The sequence below is a fragment of the Pinus tabuliformis genome, chromosome 7, assembly GCF_031772625.1.
Source record: "Pinus tabuliformis cultivar Carrire ecotype Pingquan chromosome 7, CPIR1, whole genome shotgun sequence".
In the NCBI taxonomy this organism is placed as follows: Eukaryota; Viridiplantae; Streptophyta; class Pinopsida; order Pinales; family Pinaceae; genus Pinus; species Pinus tabuliformis.
In genome coordinates, this window is record NC_142293.1 from 1,980,495,707 (window position 1) to 1,980,514,997 (window position 19,291).

Consider the following 19,291-nt stretch of genomic DNA (forward strand, 5'->3'; position numbering starts at 1 on the left):
AAAAGTACAAGTCGGCCTAAAGGAGAGAATTCGACCCCTTGGAAAGGCTCTATAAAGGAGCAATTCGATCTCATTTTGGTATCCACTCACTCACAAGTTCAATCTCAAGAAGGAAGTTTGATCCATAGCTGGGAAGTAGAAGAAGAAGAGAGTGAAGGTCTAGAAGAAGAAACGAAGGACTAAAACCCTATTTTTGGGGCTCTATCTCTCTCACACATGCGAAATATTAGGGTTTATGCAACTTCCAAGAAGGGTTGAAGTTGCATATCCAAGTTGTAGGAGATTATGTTGTAGCATCAAGTTGTAGGAAGAGCGAGTATTCTGTTTGGACCTCGTTGACCTTGGGAGGACCTGTTTTTCTCAAGGAAGATTCTCTTGAAGAAGTTGGATTAGGGTCTCTGCAATAGATTCAAGGCCGAAGTTGCAAGACGAAATTGCAGGAACACAGTTGCAGTTGGAAGTTGGTTGATGCAGTATTGTGCAATGGTAATCTGATTCTCTTAGAAGGGTTGACTTGGTACTTGGAGGAGGACTTGGTCTAGGGTTTGGGTCTTTATTGTCTCATTTGAAGCAGATTCTATAAGAAGAGAAGAGTTTTTGGGTTTTCCCCTTGGAGGAGTTTTCCCCTCGATTGAAGCCTAACTTCTTCGTCCATTGTCTCTATTATTTTTCTCTTAATATTTGTTTGATGAAGAAGATCTGATAAAGAAACACAAGAAGAATAATAAAGTTCACAAAAAAAGTATTAAGATTAAGGAAATTTGAAATAATAGTTGCCACTTTGCATTTTCCAACATGGTATCAGAGCTAAAGTGAACAAGATAAGGCAGCTAGAAGGACACAAAAAAGAGGTTGATTGTCAAGAGGAATCATTTGTGAAAGGGCACAAGAAAAAATGTAGAAGACCTAATGATCTAGAAGGAAGGTTCTACATTGAGAAGATCAAGTCTACATCAAGCTCTCATCAAAGGAAGGCTTGAGAGGAAGATTACAAGAAGGTTATTAAACTCTCTTGTAAAGAGATCTATTTGGAAGGCATAATTGAAGGAAGCATCAAGGGATCTTGGTATCATTCATCACTCCCAAAAGTTGTTGTTGGAGGAATTCTAGAAGTCTCTTCAAAGATTTTTAAGACATCAAGGAATTTGGAGACATCATCGAGAAAGAGAAGACTCTGTTGAAAAATTTAGGGGCAACTATATTGGGTGATTTCTCTTACTTTGATAATTGTCTGTGATGTTCTTTTACTTAACTTGATGTTCTTGTTATAAGCTTATTATTTCACTTGATTATTAATGTGTTCTTTATCATAAAACAACTCCCAAACAATAAAGATTAATGAGACAAGAAGACACAAAAAGTAGGTTGTTAGGCAGGGCCAAAACCTCTCCTCTTGAGAGGAAAACCCACAATAACTCCTCTTCTTATAGAATGTTCAGATGATGAATTCCAAGACCTACGACCCAAAACCAAAACCCCTACAAGATCAAGTCAAACCTCCTTCTGATGAGCTTTTCTTTACAAAGTCAATGCCAGTCAAACTTGCTTCCCAATTTCAGTTTTTGACCCTTCAAATTTCGGTCACTGCTTCAGTACAACACTTTTCGGCCTGCCTGTAATTCCTACAATTTCGCATGTGTGGGATGTCTTAGGGAAGAATTTGAATCATTTTCCCCTTTGCTTGAGGTGCTTCTACTTCCTTAGCAATTTGACTCATTTACATGTCCCTTTAGCTCCCAAACTTCTGCGTCTTCATAGTTATGAAATTTCGATCTTGCTGCAGTCATAGTGATGCCCTAATCTTCACACATGTGACAAGTAGTAGCCCTAAAAACAATCCTTTTTTGGCTCAATTTCTCCTTGTGAACTTCACTTATCCAATAGACTCTCTTCTTATCCTTGATCGAACTTCCTTGTGCTTGAGTGAGTGATCTTCAAAAGAAGTCGATAAGAAACTTATATATACATTTCTTGGAGGTTGAATTTGTGAGGTCAATTTGTCATTTGAAGGTTGACTAGGTCTTTGTTATGCTCTTAACCTGCAAGACAATACCAGAATACCAAATATGCGAAGCAATATACCCAGAACATAGAACAGTGAGAAATAATAGCAAGTATTTTATTATTTAGAAAGCAATGTTCACTTACCTCTTCGAGGGGGCAACCTCCAATAGAGCAGAGCTCGATTACAAAATAAGACACGATGCTCCTTGCAGGGAGTCTCTATTCTTTATATAGGATTCATACATGCAATACCATGGGGCAATACCATGGTTCTTATTAATACCAACTATCTAATACCATGGCCCATTTGCAACTAATTGTGGTCCCATCATTAAATGCGGGCTACCCACTTACAATTATTAATATGGGCTTTATTGACTCTTTACTGAACTATAACTATGACTTGATCCTATTACATAAATAAGGGGGTTAGGGTGGGACCCTAACATGCCCTCCCCCATAAGAATAGCTTTGTCCTCAAGGCTGAAGCTGTGGAAACTGCTGAAGAATAGTGGTTGGTTCCCAGGTTGCATCTTCCGGAGAGGTGTCTTTCCACTTGACGAGGACTTCCTTGATCATGCGGCCACGCAGGTGCCATTCTCGTGTGTCCGAGACCTGTTCAGGTTGGAGCCAGATTGACCCTTCTTCATCCAGTTCAGGTAGACTGGTTTGAATTCTGCAATTGTTCCCAATCACTTTCTTGAGGCATTAGACATGGAAAACTGGATGGATTTTTGCAGTGGGTGGCAAAGATAGCTTGTAGGCCACTTCTCCAATGCGTTGAAGTACTTGATACGGTACGTAAAATTTTGGAGATAGTTTCTAACAACCCTTGTCTTTAAGTGATGTTTGCTTATATGGTTGCAGCGTCAAAAATAACCGATCCCCTTCTTGAAATTAGTGTTCTGAGCGATGCTGATCTACCTGTTGCTTCATGCGGTTTTGAGCTTGATGAAGATTCTCTCTAAGATGGGAGATCATGGTTGTGCGGTTCTGTAGGAGTTGATCCACTGCTTGTACCTTTGAGCACCCCTTGATATAAGAAGTAGGGGAAGGAGGGAGTTGACCATAAACTTCTTCATATGGAGTCATTTTTGTGGTAGCATGATAGTTGGTGTCATACCACCATTCAGCTAGAGGTAACCATTGTACCCAGAGATGTTGCGTTTCTGAAGTGAAACACCTAAGGTAGGTTTCCAGACATTTGTTGACTGCTTCAGTTTGACCATCAGTTTGTAGATGATAGGAGGTACTGAGTTTTAGTTGGGTACCTTGTAGCCTGAAGAGTTCCTACCAAAAATTACTGGTGAAGACCGGGTCACGATTAGACACAATGGAAGTGGGCATGGCATGCAATTTGAAGATCTAATCCATGAAAGATTGAGCGACCAAAGTCGGTGTAAAAGGGTGGGGTAGGGCGCAAAAATGAGCATACTTAGAAAGTCTATCCACAACCACCATGATGACTGACTTGTTTCCTGGCTTTGGAAAACCTGTAATGAAATCCATAGAAACCTCCGTCCATATTGATGTCGGGATGGGCAATGGTTGTAATGTGCCTAGTGCTTTGACTGTCTCTCCTTTGTGGCGCTGACAGACGTCGCATTCCGCTACAAAAGTAAGAATGTCCTTTTTCATGCCTGTCCAAAAAAATGATCTTCGAGTGTGAGCATACGTCTTCTGAAAGCCTAAATGTCCTGCAATGGGGGATGAGTGCAACTCCGCCAAAATGCGGCTTTTGAGGGTGGATGTTGGTGATGTTACAACTCTGTCCTTGTAGCGAAGAATCTCATCCTGCCACGAGTAGCCCTTGGTGGAATTTGGATCCACCTGCAATTGAGTAATGAGTTGGGAGAGACAAGGATGTGAAAACCATTCCCTGCGAGCCTCTTCAATCCATTCTAGAATGGGAAGGGAAATTGCGAGCAGGGTACCTTCCTCCTCAAATTGGCGAGATAATGCATCTGCTACAATATTTTTGCGCCCTTTCTTGTAAATTATCTCATAATCATATCCTAGCATTTTGGCGAGCCATTTATTTTTTTGTGGGGAGGATAGGCATTGCTCCAAAAAATATTTAAGACTTTGATGGTTTGTGCGGATTTGGAAGCGTCTCCCCAATAAGTAAGGTCGCCAGGTATCTACTGCATGTAAGATGGCCATCATATCCTTCTCATAGGTAGATTGTCCCAGATTCTGCCCACTTAGTTGTTGGCTTGTGAAGGCCAAGGGTCGACCTTCCTACATTAAGTCCGCCCCAACACCCGTACCCGAAGCATCACATTCAACGACAAAAGATTTGGTGAAGTCAGGTAGTGCTAATACTAGAGTGGAACACATGGCATTTTTTAGGGTTGTTAAGGCCTGTTGTGCTTCATCATTCCAGAGGAACGAATTTTTCTTGAGAAGGTGAGTGAGGGGCCTCACAATGCGACCATAATTGCGAACAAATTTGCGATAGTAGCTCGTGAGACCCAAAAATCCTCTCAGACTCTTCAAGGTCTTAGGTTGAGGCCAATCCTGCATTGCTTGGATCTTTTTGGGGTCCACCCTGACACCTTCACACCCCACAATGTGGCCCAAATACTCAACTTCTTCCATGCCAAAAGAACACTTGGACATCTTAATAAATAATTTATGCTCGTGGAGCAGTTGCAAGAGCAGATATACATGCTGAAGATGTGCAGCCTAAGTACGACTGTAGATGAGGATGTCATCGAAGAAAACGAGGACAAATTTTCTTAGATATGGTTTGAGCAGGTGGTTCATAAGGCTCTGAAAAGTAGATGGGGCATTACAAAGACCGAATGGCATGACGAGGAACTCATAATGGCCTTCATGAGTTCTGAAAGCAGTCTTTGGAATGTCGACTTCTTTCATGCGAATTTGGTGGTAGCCTGAGCGAAGATCAAGCTTAGTGAAGAATTGAGCCCCATTGAGTTCATCCAGCAAATCATCAACAACCGAGATGGGAAATTTATCTTTGACTGTCAACTTATTGAGGACCCTGAAGTCTGGACACATACGCCATTCCCCATCTTTCTTGAGCACCATGACCATCGGTGATGAATAAGGACTAATGCCGGGACGAATGACACGAGCTTCCAAAAGTTCCTTGATTATTTTTTCTATTTCATTCTTTTGGGAGAACGGATATCTATATGGGCGCACATTTGGTGGTTGGGCCCCTGGGACCAAAGTGATGCTATGATCATGTTCCCCTCTCGAGAGTGGAAGGTCATGAGGCTTTTCAAAGACTGGCAGATGGTTATTTAAGATCTGTTGCATCTCAGGATGAATTGGAAGAGAATTGGGTTCGAAGGCCTGGATGGCATTAAATTGAGCTATAACTCCATGATGGCCCTTTTTTAACAATTTTTCCATCCAATGTGAGCTAATAATAGAGGAAGCTCCTGCTTGGAGTCCGCGGAGGGTATGTGTGTGGTTGTTCTGCTTAAAGCTCATATATAACTCCGGGAAATCCATTGTGATTGGGCCAAGTGTGCGAAGCCATTCAGCACCTAGGACAATGTCGCACCCTCCCATGTGTATGGCAAACATGTGGGTCTTTAACTAATAATCCCCCATTTGAAGTTTGAAATTTTCACAGCGGCCTTCACATTTCATTGTTCCCCTATCAGCAATTTGGACTTGGAAGTTAGAAACCGCTCGTACAAAACAATGCATTGCTTCCACGACTCTTTTATGGATAAAATTATGTGTACTTCCACTATCAATCAAGACTACTACTGGGCGATGCTTAATAAAACCTCTGATTTTGAGAGTTTGAGGCGAAGAAATCCCTGCCAAAGCATGTAGCGAAATCACTGGTTCTTCAGGTACATTGTCCTTCTGGTTGTCCTCTTCTTCCTCCACTGGTTCCTCAAGTGGTGGGGCTTCCTCTGATGAGCTGTGATCAGTAGCATCAATTTGAAAAAATTTGGGCTCCTTGCATTTATGCCTTGGGGAGTATTTTTCATCACAGTAGTAACATAAGCCCTGCTTTCTTCTTTCCGCCATTTCTGCAGGTGACACCTTTTGAATGTCAAGTGTTTGGGTAGTGTTGTGAGCCTGTGGGGGGCGACCCTTGGCGGTGAAATTTGTACGATTGGACTAGGCCGCTAACGCACGTTCTACTTCACGAGCTATCTTGCAAGCCTCCAGCCATGTTGGAGGGTGGTGCAGCCGGACGTGAGCTTGTATGGCCTCTTTAAGACCACTGATAAAACATTCCGTGTAGAACTCATCTTGTAGACCTAAAGTGCGAAAAGCTAAGGCTTCAAAGGCTGTAATATATTCATCCATTGTTCCAGTCTGTCGAAGCTTAGTGAGACGACCCAAAAAAGCAGAGTCATGGTCAAAGCGATCCATAAGCGCTTTTTTGAATGTGTTCCAAGTCAAGGGCCTTCCATAGCAACGTTGATGCCATTGCCACCATTGCCATCTTTCATTGTCCAAGTACATGCTCCCCACACTAAGCCGAGTGGCATTATCCAAGATGTAATTCAGATTGAAATATTACTCCATTTGTGCTATCCATGATGTCGGGTGAGAGCCATCAAATTTATGCATGTCCAGCTTGGGTAGTCGCAGACGGGATTGTTGATGGGTGCCCCAGAGGTGAAGAGAGTGGCTAGACTCACCCTCACTGTGTTCATTGCCAATATATGCCTCCTCGCGGGCTTCCGCCTTGCCTAAAGAGAGAGTTGTAGTTATTTGCTTCAGCGGGTCTTGGATTTCTTTCAAGGATGCTTCAAGTTTGTCGATCTTCTCATTCGCCATAGCTTGAGCTCTAGTTTCTACCATGCACTAATCCGATGTACTGGAAATTTTGGGACCGCCCGAACTTTTTGGCTCTAACAATTGAATGGTACCACCTTGCTCAGCTCGTAATACTGCAGTAGCCGAATCCCCAAAATGTACCACCTTGCTCAGCATAGTAATACTGCAGTAACCGAATCCCCAAAATGTCACTGCTGCCAAAAGTCCTACAAAAATCACGCCCAAGTATAGGAACCCACACAACTACTCAGATCTGGATGGCGGATCTGATGGATCTGAGAGATCTGAATGGCTGATCGAATAGATCTGAACAGTGGAACAAATTGTTGTTGCGGATCTGTTGTTGATCTGATGGATCTAATAGATCTGTATGGTTGTTCTGATAAATCTGAACTGCGGGACTGATTGCTGCTGCTGCTGCAAAACCCCACTTGCGATATCTACTCTGGTAGAGATTATGCGTGGTCCAGAAATAGAGAAGGGAACTATTGTCTCGTGGAGTGTCAGGTGCTACAGATCGCAATATACATAAGGGTCTGACAATAGTACTCGGCCCAATTTTTCAGGGCACTAACCAAGGAAGATCAACCGTACCCTTAGCCGTACAACCCGACTACCCTATCATACAGGCGAGTAATCTCTCCGAGCATTGTTCTCGGTGTATTGTAGTAGCAAGATAGCTGACGATTTATCTATGGCGAGGTTTCAAGAGAGCTAGAGGGCTTCCGATATACCCAGAGGGTACTTGGAAGACAGTGCATGCGCGGTTTTGTCTAATGCGCTACTACTCGAAGGGGTACCCACAGGGGTTACAAGGGAGTCCAACAAGCGTGACCACCTCTTGTATTTCCTGCGTACATGCCTCCCCAAATCCGCAGGTTTATGCGCTCAACAACAGATCTCGTGATTTAAAGATGCCGAAACACGTTTCTAGCCAAAAAAAAATGCTAAAATTGGAGATCCCACCGACCCTGGAAAGTGCTCTGATACCACTTGTTATGCTCTTAACCTGCAAGACGATACCAGAATACCAAATATGCGAAGCAATATACCCAGAACATAGAACAATGAGAAATAACAGCAAGTATTTTATTATTTAGAAAGCAATGTTCACTTGCCTCTTCGAGGGGGCAACCTCCAATAGAGCAGAGCTCAATTACAAAATAAGACATGATGCTCCTCGCAGGGAGTCTCTAACCTTTATATAGGATTCATACATGCAATACCATGGGGCAATCCATGGTCCTTATTAATACCAACTATCTAATACCATGGCCCATTTGCAACTAACTGTGGTCCCGTCATTAAATGCGGGTTAACCACTTACAATTATTAATATGGGCTTTATTGACTCTTTACTTAACTATAACTATGACTCAATCCTATTACATAAATAAGGGGGTTAGGGTGGCACCCTAACAGTCTTGGAGGGTCTTTATGACACTTTTATGACTCAAGAAATTCCTTTTACATGATACAAGATGCCCTAATAGAGTCTTTACATATGACAATGATTTCTTTGACTTATTGACTCAATGACAAAACCTAAAAGCACACAATGGGTGCTTGACCTATAAATAAAATTGACTTGAGCATGAAATCCATGCTTCAAAATAATAATAATAAAAATTATTTTTCTCTTTACATCAAATACATAAAATCATGATTACATTAGACATTATGAAGGCCAAGCCTAGTTACACATTTCAAATGAATCTTGGTTATCAAGTAAGTATCATATTAATACTCTATGTCTAAGTCTACAAGTCATATGGGTTCTTTCTGTAAGGAGAGCAATAAGCTCGTTGGAGCGTCAAATTTCCTAGCCTAGAAGAAAAGGATTGACCTGACACTTACAGACCATGAGGTAATGGAGTATGTTACTAGTGAAATCATTGAACCTAACAAATACATGACTCAACAAAACACAAGAAAGGAGAAGGGCACAAAGGATCATTGTTGAGTCTATTGAGGATCCTCTTGTTGCAAACTTAAAAATTTCTAAAGCTATATATGCCAAGCTAGTGAATTTGTACTTTGTGAGTATATCAGGACAAAAGATGTCTTTGTGGAATAAGTTATATAAGATGAAGAAATCAAAGGATGAGGACATGGAACCCTTTCTAATGAAGATATCACAATTAAGAAATCACTTGCAAGGGATTGGAGAGACAATTTCTGATTCAAAAATGACTATTTGTATCTTAAATGCATTGCCACCAGAATGGATCAACTTTGCAACAAGCATCTACTCTAAGAAAGATTTAACTCCTTTCAATGAGTTATGGACTCAATGCATTTTGGAAGAATCTAGGATCAAGGTAGATGTTAAATTATGGGATGTTCTATTCTTAGAGCAGTTTACTTCTTTTCTTCTTATTAAACATTGATTAGCAATCACATATACATTAAGTAAAGTGCAGATAGAACATTAAACGATCGACAGAAAACAAGCCAAGACAAGAGACACAAGATGTGGCGGCTAACCAGGGACAAACCCCAATGCTGCGAAACCCTTTGATCAAATCTTCTTTTATCTTCAATAGTTCAGTGGAGAGAAATAGTACAAAATCAGAATTCTGTAATTTTATATCAGCAGCAGCAAACCCTAAATCAGCAAAGTCAAACTTATTCAAACGAGATGAAATTGACCTCCAATATGCTTGGTCAATTTCCTGGTCAACTAGTCTTCGAACAGCCTGAAGAATCAGCCCTTAAACAGCCCCAAATACACAATCAAACTGTAGTTGACTGAAGTCAGCCTGCTGCCCCAAAAAATGCAGCCTGCCTAGGAGAAGCAACCACACCAAAACCGCACTCTTCTGAGGTCAACGCTTGGTCAACGTTGGTCAAAGAAACCTTTAGCAACTTCTGCGTCCACCTTCCCACGTGTGAGCTGCCCCTTGTGTAACCCAAATCTAAGGAGAGAGAGAGAGAAGAAATGAGTGAGATGAGATGATGATAAAATGAATCAACCTCACTTGTATTTATGTGATTTGTTGGGCATGTGTGCCACACATTTCACTATTGGCCGACCTTGACAATTTTTCAAGTAAATACAAATAAATTTATATCTCCATAAATACTTCTCAGAATCGGATGATCTTTAGATCAATCCTACACCTCTCGACAAGAGGAATATAGAAAAAATATCAGCTGCCATAAATGAGATGACCCACATGGAGTTTGGCCCTAGTTGCCAATTTTAACAATAAAAGATGACATTGGATCAGATGAATGTTGAAATTTGGTACCGGAGGACAGGTGGTTCCCTTAGGCTTTGATCTTTGGCCTAGGGAAAAGTGTCCAAAAGAATTTAATTTTTCTCCTAAAGTAACTTTATAATTTTTTATAAAGTTAAATCTAATTTGAAAGTGACTTTAAGTGATAAAGTTACTAAGTCTAATTTTAAAGTGACTTTATAAAGTCAATGAAAAATTAGAAAGGAAAAGTGACTTTGGAAATAAATGACTAAGTGGGTCTTTATTAAAGTGGGGTGAATTAAAAAATAGAAAGTGAGATTTAAATGAGCATTTAATCTCAGCCATTGATCTAAATCTATTTCAGCCATTGGATTTAGGGATCACCCAAAAGTCATTTAGGGTTGGGTTAAGGGAGGAAAAGGAGAAAGAGATCATTCATTCTTTCATGAGCAGATTGGGAGAAGGAGAGCAAGAGAGCAAGGGAGATTTCTGGACAAGGAGGAGAAAGAGGCAGCAGTTTGGCACACACACCAAGGCAGCACTTCAGCAAATCCGAACAGCATAAAGAACAAGCAGAAAAAGGCAGTTTTTGTGAGCAAAATAGTGAAAAAATTATTTTTCAGCACGAATATCGAGGAGGCGATTTTCTGCACTTTTCCCGAGGGCTGTCCGTACAAGTCCGTACGGCCGTCCGTACAGTCCGTACAGTCCGTACATCCGTACGTCCGTACAGTCCGTACATCCGTACGGTCCGTACAGCTCTTCCAGCAGTTTTCAGATTGTCGTTTGGGCTGAAAACAGATAAGTTTTGCTTGCTGGAAAAATTTCTGTTTTGCTGATTTTTTTGCTGAAATATTTTCTCTGTAAAAGGCATTTTCCAGAAATAAAGAAGAGCTCTCAAACTGGTTTTCCCCAAGAGTTGTAGGGGGTTTTTCCAGGGTCAAGTTGACCAAAAATCACTGAGTTTAAATGTGTTTTTATGGCTGTTTTAATTGCTGATTTTTTTATTTCTGCAATTTCCAGCACTCTGAAAAATTTCCAGAATTTGTGTTTTCAGCAATATTTATTTTTTCAGTCTGTTAAATGTATGGCTATGGGAATGGGCATTTAACTATATGGGAGAAATAAGGTGAAACTGAAAACCGGGGTGGGAAACAGAAAATTTTACATGGTATCAGAGCTTGAGTGCTGAAGGGCAGTTTGGGACAGCAAAAGAGAAAAAATACAGCTGCTGATTTTTTCACTCAGAAAATTCCAGCAAGCTGATTTTTCATAAACAGCAGTTTTATCTTTACCACAGCAGTGCTATTTTTCAGTTTTAGGACAGCAAGATGTCATTGGGATTGAGGGTGGAGGATAGGTTGGATGGGCATACAAATTACAGCGTTTGGAAGGAGAGAATGCAGAGTATCTTTGAGGAGGCAGAAGTCTGGGATATCATGGTGCATACAGCACAGCACCCTGTTGTTGTGCCTACTGATGCTACTCAGTTGGCAGCTTATAATAGAAAGAACAACAAGGGTAAGAGGCTGATTCTAGACGGAATCAAAGACCATTGCATTCCTCATGTGAGAGGAAAGAGCAATGCCCATGAGATGTGGACAGCATTGTCCAATCTCTACCAGAGTACCAATGAGAACCGGAAGATGGTCCTGAAGGAGAAGCTGAAGAACATTAAGATGGGGAATGATAGTGCAGCTGGATATCTCACAAAGATTACCAATGTGAGAGATGAGTTGGCAGCGATTGGAGAGGCCATTCCATCCACTGAGTTGGTGCGTATTGCAGTGAATGGCCTCCCCCGTTCATGGTTGAACTTTGCTGATGGGGTTTGTGCACGTGAGACCCTTCCCACATGGGAGAGGTTTTGGGATGATTGTATACAGACAGAGATCAGGAAAGGACAGCTTGGGGCAGCCAAGCCAGTTGAGCAGGATGAGGACGTAGCACTGGTGGCAGGAGGCAAGAAAGGCAAAGGGAAGAAGCAGGCTTCCACAAGCGGTGGTGGAGGCAAAGGCAAAGGTAAAGGTAAACAGGGTAACTCACAAAAGGACTATTCCAAAGTGAAGTGTTGGAATTGTCAGAAGATGGGACACTATGCAGTTGTGTGTCCGGAGAAGAAGAAGAAGAAGGGGAAGACCCAGGATGTGGCAGCGTCAGCTGAGATTGAGGACTTTGCAGGTCGTTTTGACCGGGAGTTTGCGTTCACTACATGTGAGTCCTCTAGTGCAGGATCACCTGCCACACAGGTTCAGAGGGAGCATGCTTTTCCCTCGATTAGCGGAGCATCTACAGGTATCTGGTATGTGGACAGTGGGGCTTCACGTCACATGACAGGAGTCCGGGAGTACTTCTCAGAGCTTTCAGAGAGTGGCACTGATATTGAGGTAGTACTCGGTGATGACAGAGTTGTTAGAGCAGTCGGGGTGGGGACAGTGACATTTCAGAGGGAGTCCAAACCTCCCTTGAAGGTGTCAGAGGTTCTTTATGTGCCAGGGATGAGGAAGAACCTCATATCCGTCTCAGCTTTGGAGGACAGAGGATATGAGGTACTATTCAGGGAAGGACAGGTGTTGATGTATCCCAGGGGCTCTCCAGCTGATTCAGCTAGAGTGATAGGTGTACGCCATGCAAAGGTGTACAAGTTTGCATTCCAGCCCCCTTTGGCATTGAGCTGTAGTACCGACAGCAGAGCTAGCAGTTCTGAGCTATGTGAGATTTGGCACCGCAGGATGGGGCACATGTCTCATGGAGCCTTGAGGACATTGCGGGAGATCACTACAGGTGTGCCAGATTTCAGTACTGATCACCATGATACTTGCAGAGGTTGTGCGATGGGCAAGTTTGCCAAATCCCCTTTTCCCAGCAGTGACAGCAGAGCGACGGGGATACTTGATTTGATTCATTCCGATGTGAGCGGTCGGATGTCTCATGTTTCCTTGAGTGGATATGAGTACTATGTCTTATTCATTGATGATCACTCCAGGAGGACCTGGATTTATTTCTTGAAGACCAAGAGTGAGGTCTTCAAGCGGTTTCAGGAGTTCAGAGCTCTTGTGGAGACTCAGACAGGTCGAAAGATCAAGTCCCTGAGGTCGGACAATGGAGGAGAGTACACCCTTGGAGAGTTTGTTGACTATTGTGTAGAGGCAGGCATTAGGAGGGAGTTCACTGTTCCTTACAACCCCCAGCAGAACGGGGTTGCGGAGAGGAAGAACAGATCCATCATAGGGGCTGCCAAAGCCATGTTATATGATCAGGGGTTGCCATTGTTCTTGTGGGCAGAGGCCTGCAACACAGCTGTTTACTTGCAGAACAGGAGTCCGCATCGTGCCTTGGGGCACATGACTCCGGAGGAGGCTTTCTTTGGGAAGAAGCCTGATCTTGGTCATCTTCATATCCTTGGATGCATTACATACTCCTATATACCCAAGGAGGAGAGGACCAAACTAGAGCCCACCGCAGAGAAGGGTATCTTTGTGGGCTACAGTGAGACCTCAAAGGCCTTTCGGATTTACATTCCTGCACAGAGGAAAGTTGTTGTCAGACGGGATGTGAAGTTCGAGGAGAACAGGGCCTTTAGGAGGTCACGGGAGTTAGAGTATCTGGATCAGCCAGACCCTCAGCAGCAGTTGAGTCAGTCGCAGGGATCCAGTGGGCAGGGATCAGGAGGATCCGGAGGTACATCTATGAGGATGTCAGGTCCATCAGTGAGCAGTGGCTCGCCGAGCCAGAGGGGTGGTGCTCCGGGCAGCATACAGAGCAGTTCACAGAGCAGTTCACTAGGGAGTCCACTGATGGACAGTTCACACGGTACCTCAGCTTCTACAGGTTCAGGTGCAGGCAGGAGGACAGCAGACAGACAGTCAGGAGTTCAGGCTACTGATGGGGATGAGGAGGAGGAGTTTCATTCTCCTATGGGAGAAGCATGCTCAGGGAAGAGGAAGCCCAAGTGGCTTCAGGACACCTTGAGAGATGCCACATCTGTTGCTGAGCCGAAGAGGCCGGTCAGAGAGAGTAGACCACCTGAGAGATTTTGTAGCTATATGGCGATGGTGACCAGCATCCTTGACTCTGAGCCTTCTAGCTATGAGGAGGCAGCTAGCCAGCAGGTCTGGAGAGAGGCCATGCAGGAGGAGTATTCTTCTATCATGAAGAATGATGTTTGGGAGGTGGTGCCGAGGCCTGAGGGCAAATCCGTGGTTACTTCCAGATGGCTTTACAAGGTAAAGCATGCTGCAGATGGCAGCATTGAGAAATTCAAAGCAAGGTTTGTGGCTAGAGGGTTCTCCCAGGTAGAGAGAGTTGATTATGAGGAGACCTTCGCTCCCGTGGCTCGATATACTTCGATCCGCTCCATTATATCGATAGCAGCAGAGATGGGTTGGAAGATCCACCAGATGGATGTGAAGACCGCATTTCTCAATGGCTTCATACAGGAGGAGGTGTACATTGAGCAGCCACAGGGCTTTGAGGTGCATGGGAAGGAGTCCCATGTGTGCAGATTGAAGAAGGCCCTTTATGGCCTGAAGCAAGCTCCCAGAGCTTGGTACTCCAGGATAGATGCATACTTGCAGGGGATGGGTTTCACAAAGAGTGAGGCAGATCCGAACCTTTACTTTATTGTGATTGGTGAGGAGCCTCTCATTCTGGTGCTGTATGTGGATGACTTGATCATTACAGGTGCAGAGAGACTCATAGAGCACTGCAAGAGAGATCTTGCAGCGGAGTTTGAGATGAAGGACATCGGCTTGATGCATTACTTTTTGGGTTTGGAGGTGTGGCAGGAGGAGGGGCATTTCTTCCTGGGGCAGGGGAAGTATATTGTGGACATCCTTAGCAGATTCCACATGGAGGATTGTAGACCCATGTCGACACCGATGATCACCAACTGGAAGAAGCTTCATGCTTCGGATTCCGAGTTGGTGGATCCCACATTGTACAGGCAGCTGATTGGTTCCTTGATGTATTTGGTCAACACCAGACCAGATATCTGTTTTGCAGTCAACACGATGAGTCAGTTTATGTGTGAGCCTAGGAAGGTTCACTGGGTGGCTGCAAAACACATTTTGCGGTACTTGCAGGGGACAGTGGATTATGGTCTGGACTACAGGCAGGGAGATGGAGTGAGATTGGCAGGATACACTGATTCTGATTGGGCAGGTTGTGCTTCTGATAGGAAGAGCACTTCAGGGTGTTGTTTTGGGTTGGGTTCAGCAGTAGTGTCATGGTTCAGCCGGAAGCAGCAGTCAGTAGCACTGAGTTCAGCGGAAGCAGAGTATATGGCAGCCAGTCTAGCTAGTTGTGAGGCCATCTGGCTTCGCAAGATGTTGTTTGGCTTATTTGGTCAGCCGTTGAGCCCTTCAGTGATTTACTGTGATAATCAGAGTTGCATTAAACTCACGGAGAATCCAGTATTTCATGACAGGTCAAAGCATATCGGGATCAGATATCATTTCATCAGAGACCATGTTCAGAAGGGAGCTGTAAAGCTTGAGTATATTTCCACTGATGAGCAGGTTGCAGATATTCTTACCAAAGCCTTACCACGGGGCAAGCATGTCTACTTCAGAGACAAGATGGGTGTGGTGAGGAACACCTTCCTCGGTAAGAGGGAGTGTTGAAATTTGGTACCGGAGGACAGGTGGTTCCCTTAGGCTTTGATCTTTGGCCTAGGGAAAAGTGTCCAAAAGAATTTAATTTTTCTCCTAAAGTAACTTTATAATTTTTTATAAAGTTAAATCTAATTTGAAAGTGACTTTAAGTGATAAAGTTACTAAGTCTAATTTTAAAGTGACTTTATAAAGTCAATGAAAAATTAGAAAGGAAAAGTGACTTTGGAAATAAATGACTAAGTGGGTCTTTATTAAAGTGGGGTGAATTAAAAAATAGAAAGTGAGATTTAAATGAGCATTTAATCTCAGCCATTGATCTAAATCTATTTCAGCCATTGGATTTAGGGATCACCCAAAAGTCATTTAGGGTTGGGTTAAGGGAGGAAAAGGAGAAAGAGATCATTCATTCTTTCATGAGCAGATTGGGAGAAGGAGAGCAAGAGAGCAAGGGAGATTTCTGGACAAGGAGGAGAAAGAGGCAGCAGTTTGGCACACACACCAAGGCAGCACTTCAGCAAATCCGAACAGCATAAAGAACAAGCAGAAAAAGGCAGTTTTTGTGAGCAAAATAGTGAAAAAATTATTTTTCAGCACGAATATCGAGGAGGCGATTTTCTGCACTTTTCCCAAGGGATGTCCGTACAAGTCCGTACGGCCGTCCGTACAGTCCGTACAGTCCGTACGGTCCGTACGTCCGTACAGTCCGTACATCCGTACGGTCCGTACAGCTCTTCCAGCAGTTTTCAGATTGTCGTTTGGGCTGAAAACAGATAAGTTTTGCTTGCTGGAAAAATTTCTGTTTTGCTGATTTTTTTGCTGAAATATTTTCTCTGTAAAAGGCATTTTCCAGAAATAAAGAAGAGCTCTCAAACTGGTTTTCCCCAAGAGTTGTAGGGGGTTTTTCCAGGGTCAAGTTGACCAAAAATCACTGAGTTTAAATGTGTTTTTATGGCTGTTTTAATTGCTGATTTTTTTATTTCTGCAATTTCCAGCACTCTGAAAAATTTCCAGAATTTGTGTTTTCAGCAATATTTATTTTTTCAGTCTGTTAAATGTATGGCTATGGGAATGGGCATTTAACTATATGGGAGAAATAAGGTGAAACTGAAAACCGGGGTGGGAAACAGAAAATTTTACAATGAACAATCTCAGGCCTTTCTAGCTAGATTCAAGAAGCTAAAAAAGGTAAGGTTTGGAAAGTCCAAGAAGAAAGATATGTCCAAGTTTCAATGATTTAAGTGTAACGATTATGTGCATTATAAGAGGGGTTGTCCTAGTTTACAAAACAACAAAATAAAGGAAAGAAGCGAGGTTCACATAGTTGAGGAGATGGTAGAACCTGAGAAGAAGCAAAAGAAAGAAGAACTAAAAGATATTCACTATTGAAGAAGGCACCCTGTCTATCAGGGTCTCTATGAATTTTAGTCTTTCCTTTAGAATAGTATGCATTGTTGCTCACTCTTGGTTTTGTATAGTATCATAAAGAGAAACATGTAGCATATTTAGAGTTTACTTGGTTAAGTTGATTTGTAGAAATCATCTAGTCTTTAAAGATAGAATAGATATACCATTTTTCATATTGTTTATCCAGAGATTATCTAACATTATGTTGGAGGTAGTCATCTTGCTAAGGTGGATCATCATGATTCTGTAAGAACCCTCATTTTGGGAAGGTTCTTTGAAGAAGCGTTATGACAAGGTAGTATACATTCCATATATTATGGAAACAATATTGAAGGATGAAGGAATGCAATGGGCCAGGTTGCAGGCTCATTTTAGGACATGTGACTAGACGATTGAATGAAAGCATAAAAATGCATAGTGGAAGTAAACTTTGGGTAGGATTCATGTGTACAAAATCCTGTAAAAGAAGTTGGTCATAAAATATGCTTACTATATGGTTATATGATGCTTGAAAGAAAAAATTGACTTACTCAAGGTTGAATAAATAATTAAAACTCTCTCTAGAATATGTAAGATTAACATCCAGTATAATCTCCAGAAGAAAAGTCCTCACTTGGTAATCAAGTTCTATCCTTGGGCACTCAATGTGTGAAGGAAGATTCGAGTGGAGATGGATCATGAGGATGTTGATGCTTGGACGAGAAGGTCATCATGATAAGGTAAGTCTAATTATCATTGGTTATTTGGTTAACATATTGTTTTGCTACTTGGAAGGATGTTGCATGAATACATGATGACAGTTGAGGCAAGTTCAACTGTATGGATGGAATGTATGAAGTATGTTGAGGAAGATTAATATCTGATACTTTGCAACTGTGAAGTCAAGATATGCTCATCTTGGGATTGAAAAGTAGCAATGCAATAATATGACCTGAACGTCAATAAAGGAGATCGATTTTATGAAGAAGCTATGATCAACTTGAAGTTTTGGAAAAAATAAATATAATGCCTTCATCTATGATGACAAGATGCAAGTGATGAAATGACCTGGATCCTGTCACGAGATTAAAGGGTGAAGATTGCTCCATGATACCTTGGAAGGTGTTGTAAAATGTAACTAGGTTCGGTCTTCATAATGACATGTAATTATGATCTTTGTAAATGATGAAAAGAAGAGAATAAAATTAATTTTGTAATGCCTTGCTCCATGGGTTTCATGAGCAAGAGATTTTATTTGTGAGTGGATCCCATTGAGAGCCTTAAGATTTATCATTAGCGTCAAAGAGTCAATGTCATGTATGAAGAACCCTTCTTGCGATATGTCAAATATATACAAGTCTATAATAGCCCTCCAACGACAAGCACAAAGTCCTCCTCTTCATGTCAGCATCAAGTCAAAGAAACTAACTCATGTCGGCTTCTCATTATGGAGACACACCTATTCATAAGTTCATGTCGGATTAATATGACAAGAAGACCACTATAAATTGCAACCTCGGCCCATTCCACAAAGATAGAATTTCAGATATCTTTCTCTGAGTTTTTCAAGTGATAGAGACAAAATTTCGCATGGACAGTGGAAGAGTAGAATTCAGATATCTCTATAATTTTGAGTAGACAGTGGCAGTGATAAGTTCGATGCAATCACAGGAAGGAGAAGGGACTACGAGTTTCTATTTAGGGATGATCATAATCAACAATAGCTCAGATCTCTGCCTAAGTTCGATGGATGTTACAGTGACAAGAAAAGGAACAAAAGTTCGAATTACAATGACAACGGTTTCTTATGTTTGGTGCTACACAAGAGAAAGGTCACATGTGTGTGACAAGATCTCGTTGTTGTTACAAGGAAGAAGATCTCAGTGGTATCTCAAAGGGTAGCAACTATGGTTCGACAATATGTCTTCAGGATTTAGTGTTACTGCTGGAGGAGAAGATTGATATCCAAAGTAACCACAATTAGGTGTCATCACATATGGTGTGAAATCTGAAGTAGAAGGAACCAAGAAAGAGTGAACGAGAAGCAGGAAGAGGACTTGTGTCTTGGTCTTGAAGAGGCTACTAGGTCAAGGGTCTTGGTCATGGTATTCGTCAATTGAAATCTCTATAAGAAGAATTTGTGCGGGTTTTCCTCTCAAAGAATGAGAGGTTTTGGCCCTGGTTGATAATCTACATTCTGTGTCTCTTGTCTATTTATGTTCATGCATTGGTTATTGTTTGGTGAAGAAGCACACTAATAAACTAAGAAGAAGAAGATCCTAATCTAAAGAAGTAAAAAGAATT